The sequence below is a fragment of the Mirounga angustirostris genome, unplaced genomic scaffold (assembly GCF_029215605.1).
Source record: "Mirounga angustirostris isolate CCGP_5_RB_7025 unplaced genomic scaffold, mMirAng1.0.hap1 SCAF_4, whole genome shotgun sequence".
Classification (NCBI taxonomy): Eukaryota; Metazoa; Chordata; class Mammalia; order Carnivora; family Phocidae; genus Mirounga; species Mirounga angustirostris.
The window spans coordinates 8,666,672-8,683,839 of NW_026991712.1; the positions used below are offsets into that span (position 1 = coordinate 8,666,672).

Sequence of the window (17,168 nt, forward strand, 5' to 3'; positions counted from 1 at the left end):
GAGCTGCTGGCCCGGTCACAGAAAATTCTAGAATAAGGTTCACAGGCACTTTGTTCAGTTGTGGAGCACATGGGGAAACTTCATACCTCCTTGTAGACCCAAGGATCTGAGGGCTCTCTCCTCTAATTTGGGCACACAAGCCCAACCTTGGGCCCCAGAGGAAACCCGTTCTAGTCCCAGGGCTGGTGCTCAGTTTGCTTCGTAACTTGGCACGCACACTGTTCCAGGCTCTGGTCTCAGTTTCACTCTCTGCAAAATGAGAGACTTGGAGTTCTGCTGACATAGCTTTGGGGCCTTTAAAGCCTTTCTTCAGGAAGACAGCCTGCACCCTACTTGCTTATGCTCCAGCTCCATCCTTAGAACCTTCCAGATGTTCCTGGCATCGCAGACAATAGGGCCATCCTTGCAGGGATGCCTCCCTTCCCTTACTTACTCACAGAGAGTTCTCCAGACGCGCAGAGCCCATGCCCATTTGGTGAAGTCACTCGCCAGCAATTCTCAGCACTGGACCTTGAGAGATGGCCCGGAAGTTTCAGACTCTGGGGTCTGAAACTTGGCAGAGCCGGTAACATTTGTGGGGATCCCCAATGATGCGTGTGGCCAGTAAGAACCTTGGTGACTTCACCAGGACCAATTTGGTTCCCACTCCAAGAGCTGAGAATGTTCATAGAAATAATTTCATTCAATCTTTCATATTAATGAAAACAATACTGAGGCCCAGAGGGGAAATCACGGGACGCTGGGTGACAGAGCTGACCTAGAACGCTCGCAGGTCTCCTAAACTCCCAAGTAGGTGAGACCTCTCTGTTTCCCCTTCCCCACACCCATATTCTTTTCTGCATATTTAAGTTTCCTCATTGGAAACTGGCATTCCTTGGGAACCCTGGGGTTTTATTGTTTCTTGGGTCTTGTTGGTTGCATTGTTTTGATTTCAGTTGAACCAACATTTATTAGGAACTTATTATGTTCTGGTCACCATGCAAGATGCTGAAAATATAGGGTTGGAAGAACATGTGATGGATCCTTCTGCCTTCCCCCCACCTCTGGCCTGCCCCTCAGAGGTCACCGTGTGGTGGGGGGGCGGCGCCCAGGGGCATGAAGAGTATGTCGCAGCTGTTTGTACAGGGTGGACACGTGCGTGTGCTGACAGCTGGGACAGAGAAGGGAACGGGTTCCTGTGCCTTGTGGGACCCACGGAAGGATTCACTGAGGAGACAAAGCCTAAGTACCTAGGGGAATCAGACTGCGGGAAAGTAAAGTTATTTTCTTGAATGCTTTGAACTGATGTCTAATCAAAGTGGTGTGCACCCTGCCAAGAAAAATTAAAGTAAAATAAAATAACAGACTGGGCGTTGGTCTGTCTGTTTTGCGTGGTTCTGCAGGGGTGAGGGAACTGAGATTTTAGGGGCTCAATGATATGGCCCCGTTCCTGTAGTAGGTGCCGATCTCTGGTTTACTTTGGTGGGATTTATCATTGCTGCTCAGCCAGAGTGCAGGTCCCCGAATTATGATCTTTCAAGGGTTATGGGCATTGCAGTGATAGTATGTAAGATAGAGATTAGCTGCTTTGCTTTCGCTTTAAGAAAAATAAAATTCGGTGCTTTAGCTTTAATCCTTGTCCTTATACTTGATCTCGGATTTAAATGGCTGCCTGGGGAGACGGGGTTAAAGGCACGGCAGGCAGTGTGTGTGGGGACAGTGCCCAGGTTTTCAGGCACAGGACTGTGTCCAGCTGTGTGCGCTCAGGCAAGCCCTGTACCTCAGGGGCTAGGGTTGAAGTGCAGGTGGGTGATTATCTCCAGATGCACGGTGAGGATTAAAATTCATGCACGGGAGAGTACCCCAGGAGGGGCCTCCTCATATCCCAGCTAAGAGCCTGTGCAGGAGGGTTAGCAGGGAAAGTGCTGAATGCTGGAGGCATGGTATCCGAACAGAGCATGTGGGAAATAGAAGAGTTGACGGAAGGCGGAACGTTCTGGAAAGCTCGTGGAGAAACACTTGACGTACAGGGCTGGAGTTAATGTTTAATGGTTTGTTAGTAACCCCCACTGGAAGGAGCAAGGCCGAATGACTGGGTTAGAGTAACAGCTTGCTTTTCTCATTTCTGTGGATTGCATAAAGCTGACAGTTTATCCCTAGGGCATGACACAGTGAATTGCCAGGAGCAGGGGTATCTGGGGGCAGAGGGGAGTGCACAAGTGAGGGTGCTGTGCGCCCTGAGCCCCTCCTGTGTGGCCTGGCTGGCTTAGCAACGGGTGTGATCTGTGTCAAGGTTGAAGGCACCCGGAGGAGACTCGGTCTATCGTGGTTCACACTGGGATGAGTGTTAGGGACAGGACACTGGGGTCAGGGTATTTCCTACTGAGTCAGGTGGATCCAGACAGGGCAACCACTGGCCTAGGACTCAGAACTCCTAGCACCTGGCCCTGATATTCCACCTGCTCCTGGCTGAGGACCTTGAGTACGTCCCTGAACGTCTGAAGAGTCTCCCGTTTGCTCAGTTGGTAGATGGCACTGTATAATTCCCACCCTTGCCGGGAGAGTTGGGAGGGGTCCACAGGATGTGGCCATGGACCTGCCTTATTGTAATAAATACAGTAGCTTCTAATTTTTATTAAGCATTTAGGGTATGCCCAGAACAGTGGCAAGTATTTTAAACATTGACTCATCCCAGGTTCCAGTAGGAAACATACACTCACAAATGGAGCAGAGTTTAATAAAGGGAATGTCTCCAGAGCTGGGAGCGGTATTTAGGGAAGTCAGCAAGGGATGTAGCAGGACCTGAGCCCAGTTACCACCCACCACCGTCCCCTACCCAGCCCCCCAAGAGGCAGATGGAGGGATGGGTGAGCGGGACCAGGAGTGTGGCAATAGGAGCTGATCGAAGCATCTGAAGAAAGCCTCTCTCCTCAGCCTGGAGGGGAAGAGCCAGGAGGATAAGGCTGCCACCTTGCTCTGTCCTGCCTGCTTTTCACAATCCTTGTGCCACCAAGAGCTGAGTTCACCCAGCAGCCAGAGGCCAGGGAGTTCCTTGTTGGAGCTTCTCGGGGACTGGACAGGACTGGAGGCTGATCCTGCACTCACCTGTCATCTCCTTTGATTCTACAGCAGCCAGGGGCGTGGGTGGTCACAGGATCCACAAAGGACAGAGCTGGAGGCAGGAAGGGAACTCCCTTCCTTAGGGCCATACCGCTGGTGGGAGCCCAAGTTTTAACCTCTGTGCTCTGTTCCCCTAGTAAGATGCAAGAATCAAGAGTAAGATGTTATTATTAAGACCTTTATGTTTTCAGGGCACCTGGGTGGCTCAGTCGGTTAAGCATCTGCCTTCAGCTCAGGTCATGATCCCAGGATCCTAGGATCATCTGGCTCCCTGCTCAGGAGGGCGTCTGTTTCTCTCCCCCCGCCCCAGCCCTTCCCCCATCCCCTCCCTCAAATAAATAAAAAAATCTTTAAAAAATAAAAAGGACATTTACAATTTCAGTACCGTCTGTGAGAAGCAGAGTAGCCTCAGTATTAAGGTTTCGGGGTCTGAGACTTATCACTTATTGCTCAGTGATCACATCACTTACCTTTCCTGGGTCTCAGTTTCCTCTTTTGTCATGGGGATGATACTCCATACAGTTGATGTGAAAAATGAACGAGCCACTGAACAGATGTTAGCTTTTGTTCCCGAGAGGGCCAAGGTTGTGAGTTGGGGGGGGCGGGGGGGGCGGGTTGTGCTCCCTCTTGTCCTTCTGGTCTATTCCATATTCAGATAATACTGTTTGAATATTTTTGTCTTAAAAGTTTTTTCCTTCCCAAAATATCTGGGGATGTTTGGACCATTTCTTCTGACTCTATGTGTGTGTATGTACATGTGTGTACGCACGTGTGTGTGTATTTTTTCTTCCTCCTCTGAAGCATGTAAAAGTTATCTAACCAAGTCTGATTCTGGAGCCCTTAAGAGAATATAAAATGCAAGTTAAAAATCTCAGTAATTCAGAGAAGTTGAGAAGGAAAGAACATTCATTCCAAATTATTGGCAGAATTAAAAAGGGGGTTTCAGATGACTTTTGGTAGGTCCACGTGTGGGTATGCAAAGAAAATCGTTCCTTTGGATTTCACCGGCTATCTTCAAAAAATTCAAACCCAAATAGATATCATTGTGATAGATTTTGCTACATTAAAAAAAAAAAAAATCCATTTGAGTCCACGTTGAACTAACAGACCATAGTGGCTAAAAATTCTCTTCATGAATATTTACTTAGCAGAGGGCTGCTGAGAAAAACCCAACCAAAAAAAAAAAAAAGAAAGAAAGAAAAACCACAACCAAAGCAGACCCAGCTTCTTCTCTAACTGAGAGGGTGGAATGACTCCAAAATATTGTTTCATGCTCAAAGAGCCTAAAACAACTCCACATGAAAGATGAAAATCCATCTAATTGGGCATTTACCTTTTCAGAAATAAAAGGCTCAGCGGAAAGAAAAGAAAAGGAAAGAAGAAAAGAAAACCTCTTTCCTTGGAAGGCTAGACTGGAGCCCAAAATAAACCTCCCGAATCGCGTGGCCCAGTAACGATGGGCTGTGTCCCCACTCCCTGTCTTTAGTGTAATATCCTCAGAGAGCCGCCCTCGGTCTGAGAGCTCAAAGCCCTCCTGAAACCCCCGAGCTCTGCATTCACAGCCATTGGCATCTGCAGCCCTGACCCTGTTTGAACTCCGTTCCAGCTCGTCTAGGTGCTGGGCTAGGATGAGGGTCCTCCCCATGTTACAGAGGAAGTGACTGACCCAAGGTCACACGGTCTCTTGCACGCAGATCTTCCTTCCATGTGCCCAGAATTTCCTCTGTGCAGAGTGGGGAGTCATAAGCCCATGCCTCCAACAGCCTGGCTACCCCAGTGCACATCTTCCTCAACTCACCCCTCACAGCCCCCACCTTCCCACCTGAACTGTCCAGATGAGTCGGGTGACCTGGTCCACACAAGGGCCTGTGCTTGGGAAAAGGCAGATCCAGGCCTCTGACCCTGGTGGGGCCACCGCCCTTCATCCTGGCCCCTGGGGGCCTTGCTGTCTCCACCTCACCCTAGGCTCCCCCGATCTGCGTGGCTGAGTCTGAGAATAGTGGCAAAGGAACATAATCGAAGTCTTGGTTTCCTAAGTAGATCTTAGAGTCAACTTAAGGAGCCCAGCCTTTATCATCATAATACAACGCAGCACAGGACAGCACAAGACCACATAACATCAGATAGCAGCCACGGCAAGTGCTTACCGTTCCTGTAAAGTCGGTCCAGGGAACCAGAAGCCGACTTGGCGGAGGACCAGCTTGGGCTTTAAGAAGCCGGAGTGAGCGCTCCATCACCGGGGGAGACCTGGGGGAGAGGCCCAGGGCAGGTTCTGCTGGTGAGGTCCAGGGAGGCAGATCATAGAGTGGAAGCCCCAGGAAGAACCTGTCAACAAATACCTTGGACATTCAGTTAGGGGATTTACCAACCATGTACTTATTTTGCATGTAAATACTCTTGTCAAGGGGAGGAAGTCAGTGAGGACATGGGATCAAAGGCAAGGAACAAAGGCATAAACAGAATTTATGAGAAAAGGGGAGAGAAACAACCAGCAGAGCCTGAGAACTGGGACTCTTGCTTATAAGTCTTTTGCAGAGTAAACTGATGAACAGAGCAAAGAGATTGTGTGCATTCTGTCCTCGAGGCTTTCAAAGAATATCCTTTCAGTTGATGGAGTTTCTAGAAAACCGCAAGAGTTGAACTGTGGAGCCTCCGTGATGGCTGTCTTGGGTTGCCTGTGGCCGGGGTCTACCGTCAGCATCTCCACGTGGGGCTGGGCCAGGATGTGCTCTTTCCATCAGCAGACTTGATCCTTCCTTTAATATTACTTTCCTGGTCTCCATAATAGCCCTATAAAATCACTGCTCATACATTTTCCCTAATCCCATTTTATAAATGTGGAAATTGAGGCTCAAAGAAGTGAAGCCACTTGCCCCAAGTCACATAGCTAGAAAGTGGCAGAGCCAGAATCCCTAACTGCCTCCTTTCTGCCCAAAGCCCCAAATCTCAGGCACCATGCTGTATAATTCCTGGGATCATCCTATATCTCTACATGGGGGGACTGGGAAGGGTGGGACAGCCTCCCTAAGAGGTGCAGATAGAGAACACATCACACTGGGTATCTGTCCCCAAGCCCAGCCCACAGGTGGGACTCCAAACCTCTTCCCGGATTCCCCATTTGGTGCTGGTTGGATGGGTTTATTTAGCTAACCTTGGCAGTCTGGCGGGAGTTTAAATCTCTGCGCCGGGTCCCTGCGTTGGCTGATTACAAGCACTCATCTTTTGGGTTGTTGTCATACATTGAATTCAGAGAGCCCCACGGTGCCTGGGGATTGAGGAAGGGCTGGGAGCCAGCCGCAGAGACAGGACTGTGAGCAGAAAGGCTTAGTCAGTTTGTCACCAGGCGTGTAAACCCACCCAACTCCCAGGGCCTGCTCTGAGTAAAATGATTAGTAAAAGTTGCTCTTGCAACATTGGAAAATTCCCTTTTAATAACATCGTCACAATGGAGAGAAAGGTCTGCTTGCTGTTCTTCCTTGAAAACACTGTTAATCCTACCACCTGGTGGAGAGTCTGATGAAGAAAGACGGTTGCTTGGGAAACATAGGAGCTACCACAAACAAGAATGTCCTTGTGGGGGGTATTCCTGGTTGTTCCTAAAGCAAAATCTGAAATTTCAAACCTCAGTCTTTCGGCAAAAAAGGAAATTAAACCAGAGGGGGAGTTGAGAAGCCCGTGAGATCGTGCACCACTGCCTACGAGAAATTTCAAATGAAAAACACGCTTTTCTTGGAGTGGCTTGAAGAATTGGTTCCAACAGAAGGTCTGCTGTTATTTTTCCGTCTCTACCTGTGACCGGGAGTAAACGGAACTGAGCAAAACCGATCTGCGAACTCTAGGATTAGAAAAATTAAGCCGATGCCTAGATCTACCATGCCAAACAACAGTTTTGGATATCGGAGTATGCCTGCCTCATTGGGAATCTGCCCCTGGGATGAAGTAAAGGAGGTTTCTCTTTTCTCTGAGCAGGAGCCCTGGTGTCCTAAGCTGTGACCATTACCGGAGGGAGGTTGGGGGGGGAGGGGTGTGTGAGTAGATTGAATGATAACAAATGACAGAGTTCATGCATTTGCAGAGCATGAAACAAGAAAGAATTGTAGAATCCGAACATTTGCAAAGAGGCTTAGCAGTGCCCTTGTTCAACCTTCCCCTAGTCCAAGATTTCAATTATTCATCTACTGAGTCATTCATTGGTTGGCCCAATAAAAAATACTGGCTCTGCCACTTCTTAGCTGTGTGACCTTGAGTGAGTTGCTTTACCTTTCTGTGCCCCCATTTCCTTATCTACCTCTCACCGGGTACTAAAATGAGCACTAAAAGAGTTGAGCTGGTACTTGGAAAGGGTTTAGAACAGTGCCCTGCGGAGTGCCCACCCTAAGGGCTTGCTGAGTGTGTGCTCCGATCATCATCATCATCATCATCATCATCATTATTCAAGTTTAGAAACCCTTTGCTCAGTCTCCCACAAATTGGCTCCTCACTTCCACTCTCCCATGTGGTGGTTATTCTGTCCTCTTGATTGCGAGATCTGTGCCCCACACAGTGGCCTTTTGTCCTGGACACCTCTGTGGATAAAGAAGCTCTTCCTCACACAGAGCTTCCAACCATGGAGGGCTGCCTGGAGGAGGTGGTAGGATGCAACTCTCCCAGGCTATCTGAATTTAAGGCTGAGCGAGTGGCCTGGGCTGTGGTGTGGCCACTGGACCATAGAGGCAGGTGAGCACACCTAAGACGAGACATTTTGGATATTCCCTGCCCTCTGTCTTACAGCTAAGCAGATGGCTCAGAGGCCCGACCTATGCAGTTCCTCAGCCTGTTATCGGTCAGAGCCAGGGCTGGAAGCCAGCCCACAGTTTCGAGCTGCCAAGTCCTGCCTTCATGGCTGGATTTCCACCCGACTTGGGAAGCTCAGGGTGTCCTACAGAGCGAGCCTCCCGCGCCCTCCCCAGGCCTGCAGCCAGGGACCCCAGCGGCCGGGTCTCCCGCCTGACCCCCTGCACCAGGCTGTTGGCGTGGTGCTTACACCCCCATCTCCCAGACCACCCGCACCCACGGGCTCCTGTAGACCTCCCTCTGAGCAAGTCTGTGCTGGGTTTTATGAATTCTGGTGGCTGCCTGCCCTTTTACCCTTCCTGAGTTTCTGCCCAGGAAATACCATGTACTGGACGTTTTGGACTCCTTTTAACCTTCTAAACAGGGCTCTGTGGTCATTCTTATTATCGGTATTTTGACAGTTGGAAAAACCAAAGTACATTGGCGTTGGCCATTTGACCTAAGGTCCCCCCGGTTGGGTCGAGCTGGGGGCTGTTATGCCCCCTCCCACACCACCATGGCTCGCTCTCTAAGGCCCATGGGCCAGAAGGTCCCCGGGCCCAGTGTGTCTGCCCTCACTGCCTGTACCAACAGCCTGTCACCAATCTCCCTCCCACCTCCCTTCCCTTTGTTCCTGAGAATCAGGTAAGAGGCCAAAAGAACAAAGCCCCCCCCTCCTTCCCCAGCCATATTTCAAAGGGCTATAAATAGGATGGTTCTTGGTGGCGCTCTGGTCACATTCAGCACGGACAGACTTTGTGTGATGCCAGCCCTGTCCTCTGGCTCAAGGTTTTCCTGATCAGCACAAGCTTCCTTCTTCCCTCTCATCCACAAAATCTTGTTCAAAAGTCCGTGGTCAGTCCTCCTGAATTAGGCCCTGCTTGCCTGGCAGACAAACCCATGCGTTGTGGCTCCCAGTTCCTCCCAGATCAGAGTGCGGTTCTGGGCAGCCCCGAGGAGGCGGTGCAGCCCCCAGTGTCCCCCTGCTCTGAGGGCAAGTTCAGTGTCCCCGGCAGGGAAGGCCTGGGGACCGAGGGGGCAGCCAGGGCCAGGAGAACATGGGCTCTGGAGCAACTGTGGGACTGGGGCAAGTGACTTCCATGTCCGAGCCTCAGTCTCCCCACTTGTCTCTGGGGTAGCACTGCCTGGCCTCCTGGCTGGGAGTTGCATGAAATAAAATAGGAGAGGACGGCGGAGAGCCCCAGAGAACAGACGGTCTTCCAGCTGGAAGACGGTGGGACCTGGTGGCAGCGGCGGTGAGGGTGGACACGGCCAGTGCCCATGGGACCCCGTGGAGGAAACCCGAGACGGAACCGGGGCCCCTCCCCATCATGTGCTCAGAGGAAGGGGGTGTAAGAGGAAAAACGGCAAAGCTGTGGTTTGGGAGTCCTGCATGGCCTGCATTCTTTCAGTAATGAGGTGTGGCCGAGGTATCCCTTGCTGCACATAGGAGAGGTTCAGCCAGACCCACGTTGGAGGAACCCCAGAAGGTGGAGGCTGGCGGCGGCTGGTGCACGTGGGAGTAATCACCAGCCGTATCGGCGCGTCTGCCCCCCATGCGAGTAGCCCACGTCTTCATTCCTCTGGGCTTTGAGAGCTGACTGTGCTTGGCGCTGGGAACCCGAAGTTGAAGCTGCTTGGAGAGAGCTGGGAGCCCAGAGCAGAGGTGCAAACCAGTAAACTGCACCGCCCCGAACTAGGGATCTGTTGGGGGGGGGGCTAGAGGGACACGGATTGATGACCTTCTAGAGCCCAGCCAGGCTAGAAGGGGAGGAGAAGGGCCTGTGTACCTGGAGGAGGCAGCCCTGGCTTTGAACCGCACCTTGGCCCGTTTCCTGCCCTGTGGCCTTGGGCAAAGGACCTGACTCTTTCAGAGCTGCAGTTTGCACATCTGTGAAATGGGGTCAGCCTGCACACCCCCCGCTCCCCAGAGGACTGCTGCAAAGATTGCATGAAGTCATGCACCCGGTGCTGGCCTCCTTGTCCACACTCATCCATCCACCGTCGGTAGTGATAACCTCTGCCCTGGAGAAGCACCTAGCCTCCGAATCCAGAAATCCACCCAGGCCGAGGGCTGTCCCTGGGTGAAGCCCTTTCCGAGGGGGCGGGTCCGCATGGGAGGACAGTTTTCCTGCCAGCAAGCACACGTGCTTCCTGCCCCAGTTGGTGCTTTTCATATCAGTCCTCCAGGCTGGGCGGGGGGTGGAGGTGCAGCAGCATCGAGAAGGGGCCGCTCAGCCCCTCCACCCTCGAGTCAGCCCCTGCACCCCTGGGGCTCCCCTGCCCTGCGCCCTGCTCCCCTCACCAAGCCTGGCCAGCAGCCCTGCTCCGGGCATCCCAGCTCCTACTCCAGGTGTGTCTGGGTCATCTCACCGCTGGCTCCTGATCTGCCCCTGCACCTCCTACATCTGGGTCACCTGTCCCCTCTGCAGACAGATCTGCCAGACAGTCTCCATGCTGATCTCACTCTCCGCGGTCATTGTGTTCTGGACAGGAATTCAGATTAAGGAATGACCCACCTGTGTGCTGACCGTCTCCCCCTCCCCCCAGTGCAGGGTGGTGCGGCTGCTGGCTTGTGTGCCAAGACCCTGAGAGAGTGCTGTTGTCCCCGCCAGGGCAGGGCATGGAGCCTGCAGGGTGCACCAGAGAGAGGCTCAGTGAGCGCTGCTGTGAAGTGCACCTCGCTCCACTGGGGAGGAATTGGTTTATCATTCAGGCTCCGATCTTGGCCATGACCTTGAGTAAGTTGCTTACCCTCTTCAAGCCTCTACTTACTCATCTGCAAAATGATACACATAACAGCTGAGGTCACATCACTGTGAAGATTAGCAGAGCTTTTGAGAACAAAGGGCTTAGTTTGGGAAAGCGCCAGCCAGCCCTTTAAAGTGATATCTGCCCCAATTCCTACTACTAGTTTCACTTTACTATTTTTGTTTTTACAGTGCTTTCATGTTGGTTTTTACCCACTTGTTTTTCAGTACGGCCTTGCAAAGTAGTTGAAGTAGGAACAGTGTCTGTTTTAGCAAGGTGCAAACTAAGATTCAGAGGAAGACCGTTCGCAGTCACACAGCCTGGCTTGAGCAGCCTCTCCTGGTCCGCACAGCCAGCCGCTGGGCACCCTGTTTTGGGATAGGACATGACTACAGGCCTCTGAGAAAAGATGTATGTATATTGAAAGGGCAGCACTATTATTCAGTGGGGCCCAGTGTTCACAAAGATCCAGATGATCACTTCTCTAGTGGAGGAGGGAGAGGCTAGGATTTCTAAGCAATCTGGCAGCACTCCTCTGGGAGGGATGTGGAATTTCGCGTCTAGTCCTCTGCTCCGCTCCCCAAAGAACCAAAATCAGAGAACAGAATCTCTCAGGAGATTTGTCATGTTCTAGTGCATGATGGCGCGGGGGGCCTGCCGATGGGGATGTTTTAGTAGGGGCGAAGAAGGAATGATTTATGGGCTCCCAATCTCCTGTGCCGCAGATAGAGTTGGTGGAAATGTTTCTTGCTTCCGAGTCTCTGGGTTTAAGCCCAGCGGTTGGCTGCTGACGGCCTGGGCTGGTACCTGGTGGCTGCTGGTTATATGGATAGAAATGAAGGGGCAAACGGCCGGGGGAGGAAGGGAGGGAAGCAGGTGGGGGGAGGAGATGCAAGGCACGGGAAGAGAGCCATGATATGGCAATCCAGAAGAAGTTTTCAGGGTGTGTGTTAAAAAGCAAAAGGCAGGGGCACCTGAGTGTCTCAGTCGGTTAAGCATTTGCCTTCGGCTCAGGTCACGATCTCAGGGTCCTGGGGTCAGGCTCCCTGCTCAATGGGGAGTCTGCTTCTCCCTCTCCTCCCTGCTTGTGCCCTCTCTTGCTATTTCTCTCTCTCTCTCAAATAAATAAAATAAAATAAAATAAAATAAAATAAAATAAAATAAAATAGCAAAAGGCAAGGAGAGTCTCAGTAGATCATTAGGCTGCCCCCTGGGATGAGCAGATAATAGAGTGGGATAATTATGTTTTCTGTGCATTTAGCATCCCAGCGCTGTGTTAGGAGCCGAGACACCTAGGGCCTGGAAGGTGCGTGACACCTGGGGAATGGTTCTAGCTTATGAAATCCCATAGTCGCCAGCATGCCAGTCGGGGTTTGGAATCCAGTGCAAAGGACTGAAGATAAGCACAGGAAGCCATGGGCAGCCGAAGGGTAAGGTGGCTAACTCGGCTTGGCGTGTGCAAGGGAGTAGGTGAAAGAAAACATCTTGGGCGCGTGACATGGGAACGAATTGTTTTGTTCATTCTCTCATTCAGGAAATAGGAACCGACTTTCTCCCACGTGGCCAGTGGTGTGTGGGTGGTGGTGGCAGAGTGCATGTGTGGGACAGGCACGCTCGTGCTCCCGTGGGGTTATCAGGCTAGTGACGCATGCTCTCTGGGAGTGCAAGGAGTCCTGGGTAGTGACAGTGCCTGGCCCCGTCTGGGCGGTCAGCAAAGATGTCCCTGGGAAGGGCCATTGATAGTGAAATCTAACGGGTGAGTAGGCAGTGCCCAGGAAAGGGGGACGGTGTGAGCTGGGGTTGGGAGGGAGGAAGGTCTGGGTTACAGTTTACAAAGGTCCCTCTGGGGGCTGCTACAAGCAGGGTTGGCCTCAAGGGAGGTGGCAGGGGCAGGTCGGAGGCTGGGGCCGTGAGCGCCCCGTCTTCATTCTTCTGTCAGATATCAGGGGCTGAAAAGAAAGTTTCATTCCGGGAGCTTGCCTTTTCTGTGACACTGAGCCCTGACTGCTCTGGCTCAGGCCACGTTGTGTGTCTTCCGTGGAAACATCCCACCCCCTCAGCGAGCTCCAGATAGAATCTATTTATTGTCAACACCAGGCGCCTTTAGACAAATCTTGGGTCGGTCTGTAACTAAATCCTGTTGACTTTGCATCTAAAATAGCTCTTGAATCTTCCATCTCTCCTCCATCCCACGGCCGCCCTGCCTTAGTCCTGGCCCTCCACATCTCACAGAATCACCGACTCAGGGCTGATCTTTCTCTCTAAGTTGCGAGTTTATTGTGTTTTATCACCATTGCTGTGTGTGTGACGATTATTTGGTGGTTGTATCAGTGAGCTTTCTCTGCATAACAAACAGCTCCAAGCCTTCATGCCTAAAACAACAAACATTTGTTATTTCTCCTGATTCTGTGGGTTGACTGGACATTTCTTGTGTCTGGGCAGTGTGGCTGGGACTCAGTGGTGTGGTCTGTGCACCAGGGGACCAGCTCAGCTGGGGTAATGTGGCTGCAGAATGATTCCTAGCAGCGAGAAAGGGGGATATTCTGGCATAAGCACTGTTGAAGCTTTTATTTGTGTCTTTTGTTATTGGCTCACTGGCCGAAGCAAGTTACATGGCCAAGTTCAGATTCAGAGGGTGGAGAAGTGGACCTCAATTCATGTGGGGACAGGGAGCAAAGACACACTGCTAAGGAGGATGTGTACAAGGTGGCCCGAGCAAATGGGGGCCGTTACTCTACGAACCTGTCCCAGGGGCTAAGATGAGGACTGTGGAACTGGACAGAATGGGGGTGTCCCGTTGGGGGCTGTTCTCTACCACTTAACTGCCTTTGTCATCCTGGTCAGGGTTGTTCACAGCAGCTCTCCAAACCCCAGCTGCCCATCCATAAAATGGGATAGTCATTGAGACCACCTCAGGGATTTCGTGAGAAAACGTGTGGTCTATACATCTCTCAGTGCTTGGGACACAGTAAGAGCTCAACCAGGGGTCTCTGTTCTTTCTCTCAGGTGGGGCCTTCCAAAGCCTTCTCCCACCTGGCCTCAGCCTGGTGGTGCATCCCAATCCTGATCTCACACGTTCACTATTGTTCACTATTTACATTTTTCCCTATCTTCTTCCTCAGAGACACTTTCCCCCAATTTTTTTCTTTTTGTCACACAGCATTTCACTCGAGTGAGGAGCAACTAAAAACCCACCTGCTCTTCTCATACTGAATTAGTCATTTCTCCCTTAGCTCTCCCAAATATCACTCACATCCTCGTATCACATTGCCCTGAGTTATTTGTCTGTTTTCTCCACCAGGCTGAGCTTCTTGAGGGTATGAACTATGGTCTCCTCACCTTTCTGTCTCTGGTACTTGGCTGTGTGCATGGAACAGGATAGATGTCTATTTAAAAAAAAAATACTTGATGTATAAATCATTGGGTGAGTTGGTGGAGCGATGGGCGAATGCCTTTGAATTGTCTTGAATCATCTTCAAAAGACAGTGGATGAACTAAAGATCAAAACTGACTTGAACTTTTCTCCTCTTCCCTTCCAGCTGGGACCATTTTCAGAATCAAACTTTCTGACCTGGAAATGCCAATAGAAGAAATAATCATTGCCAGGACCTGTGGTGAGCAAACACTTTGAGCTTTGTGGCCAGGACAGTTTCCTCTGAGGACCTGAGATGGACAGTCCCTCAGCCCCCTGAGGTAAATGACTACCCTCTCCCCCAGCACGAGTGAGAGGTGTTGTCTTTTCTGGTTTCTTCCATAGATTAACTTGAGTAGCGGAGGAGAGATGTTCCCCTACGTCTTGGTCTCTTTGTAATTTGGCCTGCTCTCCCAGGGATATGCCATTAAGAGAGAACGCTTTCTACCTCAGGGAAAAATGCAGGTCATTAGAATATCAAGCAACCTTATTTTCTTAAAAGGAAAGCCTCTGTGTTCTCATTAAACAAGTAGGTAGAAACTGGATTAGGAACAGCCTCGTATGACCAGTGCAGGCCACCCCAAAGAAGGTCTGGAATGACACTGTCCTGGAATGAGGGTTAGCAATCAACTCTGACCCACAGGACAAAACTGGCCCAGTCATTTTTTATAAACAAGCCTCTATTCGTACCCAGCCACATTCTCTCCTTCAGCTATGTGTCACACCACAACAACAGTGGTGACAGGGGCTGCGTGGCCTGGAAGTCACAAATATTTACAGTCTGGTCCTTCATGGAAAGAGTGTGCCAGCCCCTGGTCTAGGGCTAAGCTGCCCACATGTAGCCACTCCATGTGTGGCTATTTAAATTTTAATTCATTGAAATTAATCACAATCAAAAATTCAGCCCTCAGTCACGCTCACCACATTTCAAGTACTCAATAGCCATATGTGACTTATGGCTACCATTTTGGACAGTGCACATTGAGGAAGTTTCCATCAGTGAGGAAAGCTGGCTTAGGGAAATCTGTGGTCACCCTGGAATGCCTCTCTTCGCCCTGAGTGTCTAACTCAGCTTGGATACAATTGCCACCATTGTGGAAGAAGGAAGGTTGGTCCATGTACGTGTGTGTATGGCTGTTCTGTATGATTATTGGTGAGGACATCGATCTATTTATCTACCTACCTATCCATAAAAATGGAATTACTTCTAAAATTTCTTTGGACAGCCAAACTATGGCCACTGTATATGAGTCCATGTAAAAACTAAGCCACTTGGACTTTGAGTTATATCAATTTTATATATGCAAATAGGTTGATAGAAATATGAGCCTTTCCATGGTCATGGGAACATCACATACAGTATAGGGCCTCCTGTAAAGGGAACGAAACAATGGCCGTAGTGTTCCCCATGGGCTCAAGATGGGGCAAGAGAGATAAGAAACAGGGAGAGGAAGAAAGTGAGCTAAAGATACAGTGTTCGTGAGTCTTGGAAGAATGAGGAATGATGGAGACAAAAGATAACTGTGGGTTTACTTTCAAAGAATGTGTTAAACAGAGTAATGATGATTGGGACCTTACCCCATCTCAGAATTGGGCGGAGCATAACCAGTTCTATATAGCAGACCCATGGGGTGAAGCTTGGACTTGGCAATAGTCCCGCCATCTTGGATGGGTCAGGACTGGGGGCATAATAAGAGATTCTACTTGTTGAATAAGGCAATGTGCAGTGCAGAATAAGAGGGCCAGTCACTGAGCTGCACAGCATTTATGGGTGGGTCCCAAGAGGGAACAGAGAAGAAACTCTAGGTGGCCAGGGGGCCTATAGGCAAAGGCCCCACGTTGTGTCTTTAGGAGCTGGGCTTTCTCGGCCTTGGGTTGCACAAGAACTAGCAAGAACAAAGCAGAGATTCAGATGATGGAAAAGGATTGAATTGATATGTATCTGTACATCTAGATCTGAAATGGGCCCTGCCTCTCTTCTCTTGGTTGGTTTTTAAGCTCTTCAACATTGCTGGTGAGTGCTGGAAGCACTCGAAACAGGTGTTTCCATAGTGGACCTTCAAACAATGGAGCTTAATGCAGATATGAAGTAATTAGAAGTAACAATAAGAAAAGGTCTTGATTTTTAGTATATAGTACCGAGCATATCAGGGACAACAGTGGTGGTGATGAGGGTGATATTAACAGCGATAATATCTTCCATCCATTTCAAGCTCGTTCTGTGCCACATACATGATCTGGTAATAATAATTATTGTTATAATAGCTTCAAATTATTGTGCTAAGCACTATATTCACTTTTTCTCGGTACATGAACCCAGAGTATGCTTTTCAATTACATTTTTTTTCAATTGCTCAATTTTGATATAATTGCAAATTTACAGATAAGTTGTAAGAAGAGCCAAAAAATTCCTGGATACCCTTCACTCGGATTCCTTAAGTGTTGACATTTTACCCTATATCCATTCTATCCTTTCCTCTCTCTTTTTTTTCTGAAATCCAGAGATTCTTTTTTTTTTTAAGGATTTTATTTATTTGACAGAGAGAGAGAGCACAAGTAGGCAGAGCAGCAGGGAGAGGGAGAGGAAGAAGCAGGCTCTCCACCGATCAGGGAGCCTGACGTGGGGCTTGATCCCAGGACCCTGGGATCATGACCCGAGCCGAAGGCAGCCGCTTAACTGACTGAGCCACCCAGGCACCCCTGAAATCCGAAGATTCTTATAACGACAGTAGAACCAAGTCAGAAACTTAGCATTGGTTTACTACTGTTACCTGATCCTCAGACCTTATTCTGATTTCACCAAGCGCCCCCAGTGAAATCCTTCCCAGCAAAAGAAAATCCATTTGGCACGTGGCCTTGTTGAAAAACGTCCTTAGTCTTGTATTTTGTGACATTCATGTTTTTGACATGTTTAAGCCAATTATTTTTCAGAGCGTCTCTCAGCTGGTGTTTGTCTGATGCTCCCGCATGATTAGATTTAGATTTCATGCTTTTGCTGGGCATCCTGCAGAATTCATGTGGTGTCCTCGGTGCCTCATAATTGGAAGGCCGGTGCTGGTCTGTCTTTATCACTTGGCTTTATCATGTTGGCTTT

The 17,168-nt window shown here is 50.0% G+C and overlaps 1 protein-coding gene across 9 annotated transcripts in view; it reads left to right on the forward strand.

Annotated features, from left to right (window-relative positions):
- Positions 1-17,168, forward strand: part of ST3GAL1 (ST3 beta-galactoside alpha-2,3-sialyltransferase 1) — a 91,734-nt gene that overhangs the window by 3,495 nt on the left and 71,071 nt on the right. For all 9 annotated transcript variants that reach the window (XM_045895838.3, XM_045895839.3, XM_064587852.1 and 6 more), the window contains exon 2: positions 14,202-14,355. The gene's annotated coding sequence lies outside the window, so the exon portion shown is untranslated. The remainder of the gene's footprint in view (positions 1-14,201; positions 14,356-17,168) is intronic.